Source organism: Pezoporus wallicus, unplaced genomic scaffold (assembly GCF_028554395.1).
Source record: "Pezoporus wallicus isolate ANWC-B61680 ecotype Strahan unplaced genomic scaffold, APGP_CSIRO_Pwel_v1 contig_7379, whole genome shotgun sequence".
NCBI classification, from domain to species: domain Eukaryota; kingdom Metazoa; phylum Chordata; class Aves; order Psittaciformes; family Psittacidae; genus Pezoporus; species Pezoporus wallicus.
Window position 1 is genome coordinate 182001 of NW_026642884.1, and position 6000 is coordinate 188000.

Sequence of the window (6000 nt, forward strand, 5' to 3'; positions counted from 1 at the left end):
GAAAAGACAGTTGTAGCCAAAAGGGATGTCCAGCTGCATGCATGGTTTGGTGTTGGCTGTCTGGTCTGTGCTGGAGAGAGATTTATGTGCTAGAAGGGCTGGCCAAGTATTTTGCCTGTGGTCCACCTTCTCTCCCAGTTCTTTGTCTGGTTCTGAACACCATCAGCTGAGGTGCCTTGTTGGGAGATGCTTGTTGGAAGAAGCTCTACTTCCTGCATCTCTCAGCAGTGCAGAGAGATTACAACCAGTGTCCATTTGAAGTGGAGGTGTTTGTTGAATAGTTGCTTTTGGTCAGGCACCTGTCCCAGAACCTGGAGGCTCCCCATGTTTTCAGCTTACCTATTCTTAATGCGGAGGAAAGATGGACAGTCAAAACCAGCCTTGGGTCCTGGTGAAGCATGTGGGAGCCTTTGGAGCACAGAACAGGGTTTTCTGCAATACCCCTGAAATCAGTGCAATTTCTGCAGCACATTAAAGCACAAGCATTATTCAGCTCCTTCCCTTCTTATTCAAGGCCACTAGACTTTGGATTAGGCTCTTAAAAATATTCTTTATACCATTTCTGGAGTTTGATTCATTTGCTTGAAATTATCAGATTGCAGATAGGGAGAGGAGAAAGGTTTCAGGTGGGAGCTGAAGCCTGCACTTTCTTAACACTCTACTGATTTAATCTGTACCTCTGCAGTGCCAAACAAGCAGATTCTTTTGAAAGAGGCAGGACAAAAAAACCTAAACAAAAAACAGGTCAAGAAGAGCTCTCCTTATCTGTGCTGGGTGAACTGCAAAGCCACTGACTGTAGAGGTGGGTCATGGCACTGCTAATGCAGCCTTGGCCCCATGCAAAGGCACAGCTGCAACCGCAACTTTGCTGCAGCAGTAATAATCTCTCAACTCAGCACGAGTCACTCGCCTCTGTTTTTGGTTTACCTGATAGCACAAGCCAGAATTTATTGTAGGCATAACACAACTGCTTAGCATCCTCAGCCTCATTCCCAGCAGGAGAACCAGCCTGCCTGATGTGCAGCTCTTGCCCTGATGAAATGCACTTACGCTATACAGCTGCTGACTTTTAAAGGTGTCTCTAATGCCACATGTTCACCTAGGTAAGGTTTCTCTGGACTGCACTGCTTCCGTAGGGTCCTCGTGCTCTCTTGTGGTTTTATATTTTGGACAAGAACGACTCCTCATACTGTAACTATGGAATGTAGCACTTTGTTAAATTAAAACATTGGGAAATAAAGAGCTGTCCATCATACCCGACTTCAAGCACCTTGTCTCCTTGATCTGTGGTTCATGGCATTCACTGTGTTTCAGGTAAAGCTGTGAAGTAATTGTGTGGAAGGTTTGAGTGATGCTGTTGTTTCTTCCTGCTGCATGGTTGGTGCAAGGACTCAGGCTGGGCTTGCAGGGGTGATACAAGCAGCAAGGAGCCTCAGCCTGGGACTTTTTGGGTAAAGTTTACCTGGAGGTAAGTGTTGGCTGTAGGGTGTGATGAATAACATGCCGTATTCCCTCAGCTGGGTTTCCAGTAGCTGTAATGAGCCTAAACACTGACATGCTTGCGTGGTTTAAACCCTAGCCAGACAGCTTGTTCACTCACTCCCAGTGAGTGGTGCCGGGCTGAGAGCAGTCGAGGCCCCCCCCCTCCCCGGGGCTCTCCCCTTCCCCGCTCCTGGAGGAACGGGGAGGAGGATCTAAAGAGTGCAACTCCCACGGGTTGAGACAAGAACAGTCCAGCAACCAATGTACAACACAAATCACCACCGCTACTATCAACTACAACAATGATAAGAGAAAATAACACGGGAAGAGAATACGATACCACCGGCCAAGAAACGAGTCCCACCCGGAAGCCCGTGTCCTTCCGGGTAACTCCCAGTTATCCCCCACCCCGGGCATGATGTGCTGTGGTATGGAATTCCTCTTGGCTAGCCTGAGTCAGGTGTCCTGTCTCTGCTTCCTCACAGCTTCCCCTCCTCCCTGGCAGAGCATGAGCCTCACAAAGTCCTTGGTCAGGGTAAACATCACTTAGCAGCAACCGAAAACATTGGCTTCACCAACACTGTTCCCAGGCTGGAAGTCAAAACACAGCACTGCACCAGCTACCACAAAGGAAAAACATGACTGCTACTGCTGAACCCAGGACACATGCTTATACCATTCTTCTTTACATACAGCCAGGCATCTTTTTGTCCATACCAGGGTATTTGTCCTCTACATTTTGTCCTGTGAGGAGGGTCTGTGCCCATGTGCCCTGTGTTCTTTCAAGACCCAGTAATATGGCACTGGTGATCCTTGAGACTCAGTTGCAGGTGCTGCAAATGTTTCATAAAGGAACAGCTTTATTGCAGGTGAATGTCCCTCCACACATCTGTATGGACCTGCGATCCAAGCAGAAGAATCAGACTCAAGAGGTATACAGGCTGGGTTTGGAATTGCCTTCAAAGCTCTGTTTGCAGATATTCTTGCATTGTATTACTGCCTGCAAGTACATGAGATGGGTATGCTTCCTTTTGCCATATTGTGTAAAGGTGGAGGTCCCACAGTGGGAATGTGACCCAGCGGGACACAAAGCCAGCCTGTGGCAGTGACTGCCTGCCCCTCTCCACTCTTCTACTAATAAGAGCCAACGAGAACTATTTGTTCAACTGTGTGCATTTTCTCTAATGAAAAATGGCTTGTTCAAAAGGAGAAATTCCCAGGGAAATAGCTGTTCTGGGATTGCATGAACACATTCTTTGCTCATTGGCAGTTGCCAAAAACAACCTGTATATTCATGAAGCTGTTTGCTGCATTGCTGACTTTTTCCAATGAAAAACAAAATCTGCTGAAAGAAGATAAACAATAATGTTTTTTTTTTCCACAAGAAAAATATTTTCCTAAGGAAATTAATCTCTGTGGTCATTCTGTCTCACTGTGAGCCTCTGTCCATCAGCCAGTATCCTCCTAATGTCCCTGACTCTGCCAGCCAAGCCATAGGTTTGTGATAACGGGGGTGAGAAGAGAGACCGTATTAAAAATCCCACATGAAAAACATGTGTGGAGCCATTCGGAGGCTGCAGAAAACCTGAGCAAGCAAAGAAGGTTATATGTGCACTGATGGAGGGGATGAGCTGGTTGTCCCAGATGCCCGTCGGTTCTGCTGCCCTGTGTGGGTTCCATGGGGCGGAGCAAAGCACAAGATCATCCTGGCACAGGGCTCAGCCTAATTAAATTGCAAGCAGGCCATCGACTGTAACACACCCATCCATGCAGAGCAGCACAGGCAGCCCAGCTTGGGCTTGTTTCCATCAATGTATTTTGGAAGGATAAACCAAAAGGTATTCCCTGCTTGCTCTGGTGGTAAAGCCACCCATGGGTGGTCATTGCTGCTGGACCTGAGCCCACCAGGGTCTGTGCTTGGGTTGAGGGCCTGAGGCTAGACACTAAAACCTTTACTTTAGGATAAATCTCATCTTCCACCTGAGAAGCGCCCAGTGCATGTTGGAGTCATAAGCACTTTAAGGTTGGACCTCTATGGGCAAAAGTGTAGTGCACAAGAACGTTGACAGTCAGCTTACTCAAGGCTGCAGTGACAGTGTTTTTCCCCTTTTTTTTCCCCCAGCGGTGATGTTCTCCCAAGGGCTCAGGAGCAGGACAGCCCCTGCCTGCAGGGAAAGGGCTTGAGACTCCGCCAGCAGCAGGGAGTCAGCAGAGACAATGATGGCATTTCTCAGTGAAAACATTTCCATTAGTCCCTTAATGGTAACTGCTGATGGATGGTGGGGAGTGGCTTAGCAAGCTCTTCTGCCAGCTCCTTCAGCACTCTTGGGTGTGACCCATCCGGCCCCATAGACTTGTATTCATCTAAGTGGAGCAGCAGGTCACTAACCATTTCTTCCTGAAATATAGGGACTTCAGTCAGCTTCCTGTCTCTGCCATCCAACTTAAGAAACTGAGTACCCCGAGGATGGCTGGTGTGACTAGTAAAGAATGAGGCAAAGGCATCAAGTACCTCAGCCTTTTCCTCATCCTCAGTCACTAGGTTTCTCTTAGTATCCAGCAGAGGATGGAGGTTCTCCTTGGCCCTCCTTCTATTGCTAATATATTTTTAAAATACTTTTTATTATCTTTTATGACAGTAGCCAGGTTTAGTTTCATCTGTGCCTTCACCTTTTTAAGTTTCTCTCTACATAACCTAACAACAGCCCTGAACTTTCCATGGGGTGACAGTTCTGTCTTCACAGGTAATAAATTCTCTTTTCCTGAGTTCAAGCAGTATCTCCTGTTCAGCCAGACTGGTCTCTTCCCCACCAGTTAGATTTTCAGCACATAGGGACCGCCTGCTCCTGCACCTTTAGGATTTCATTCTTGAAGAGTGTCCAGTATTCCTAGACCCCTTTGTCCTTCAGTAACGTTTCCCAAGGAATTCCACCAACCAGCATCCTAAACAGGCCAAAGTCAGTCCTCCAGAACTCTGAGGTGGAGGTATTTCTGACCTTCTTCCTGACTTAGAATCACAGAATAGTTAGGGTTGGAAAGGACCTTAAGATCATCAAGTTCCAACCCCCCCTGCCATGGGCAGGGACACCTCCCACTAAACCATGCCACCCAAGGCTCTGTCCAGCCTGGCCTTGAACACCGCCAGGGATGAACTTCTCCACGAATGGAAAATTCAATCATTTCGCAATCACTTTGCCCAAGACGGCCTCTAACCATCACATCACCCACCAGTCCTTCTCTGTTTGTGAACAACAAATCTAGCTGGGCATCTCCCCCAGTTGGCTCACTCACCAGCTGGGTCAGGATGTTGTCTTCCACGCCCTCCAAGAACCTCCTGAATTCTTTGCTGTGTTGGACTTCCAGCAGGCATCTGGTAGGTTGAAGTCCCCCAAGAGGACAAGGGCAAGTGATCATGAAACGTCTCCCAGTTGTTCGAAGAACAACTACTTTATCTGTAGCTTCATCCTGGCTGGGTGGTCTATAACAGACTCCTACCAGGATATCAGCTTGGTTGGCCTTCCTCCGATCTTCCCCCCCAATCATTCAGCCTTCTCACTCATAAGATTGAGTTCAAGGCAGTCGATGCACTCCCTGACATACAACACAACCCCACCACCTCTTTTTCCTTGCCTATCCCTTCTGAAGAGCCTGTAGCCATCCACTGCAGCACTCCAGTCATGTGAATCATACCACCATGTTTCTGTGATGGCAGTTATGTCATCATTCCCCTGCTGCACAGTGGCTTCCAGCTCCTCCTGTTTGTTGCCCATGCTTCGGGCATTGGACTAAATGAATTGAAGTTGCCCTGTGGGTATGGAAACCAGCTATCCCATGGCTCATTTCTAGTGGGCCTGGTGTTAACCCCTTCCCCCTTCGAACCTAGTTTAAAGCCCTCTCTGTAAGTCCTGCTAGCTCCTGGGCTAGAATCCTTTTCCCCCTCTGGGACAGGCGTACCCCATCTGCCTCCAGCAGGCCTGGTGTCATGTAGCCTGACCCATGGTCAAAACCTCAAAACTCTGATGCTGGCACCAGTCCTGGAGCCAGGAATTAATTAGTGACATTCTTCTGATGTAACCGTTGTCACTGATTGTGACTGACAGGAAGGACAAGAACTCTACTTGGGCTCCTGAAGCCCTGAACCAGTCACCCCAAGGCCCTGAAGTCCTTCTTGAGTCCCCTTAGGCTTCTTGAAGAGATATCCTCATTGGCCACCTGGAAGACTAATAAATGATAGTAGTTGCAGGGCTGTACCAGGTGAGTGAGTTTTCAGGTGAATCCCTTACCCTGACCCCAGGGAGGCAGCAGACTTCCCTGAGTCTGTTCAGGCCAACATATGGGATCCTCTGTTCCCCTCAGGGTGCAGTCACCAGTCACCACCACTCTTTTTTTTCTAGTAGAGCTGGTTGTAATACAAGGAGTTCTCTGACTTTTCTGTGGGAACTCTTCTAACCTGGATGATCCCTTATCATTATCTTCCTGACTTTCCTGATCCTGGAGTACCAGGGCCTTAAATCTGTT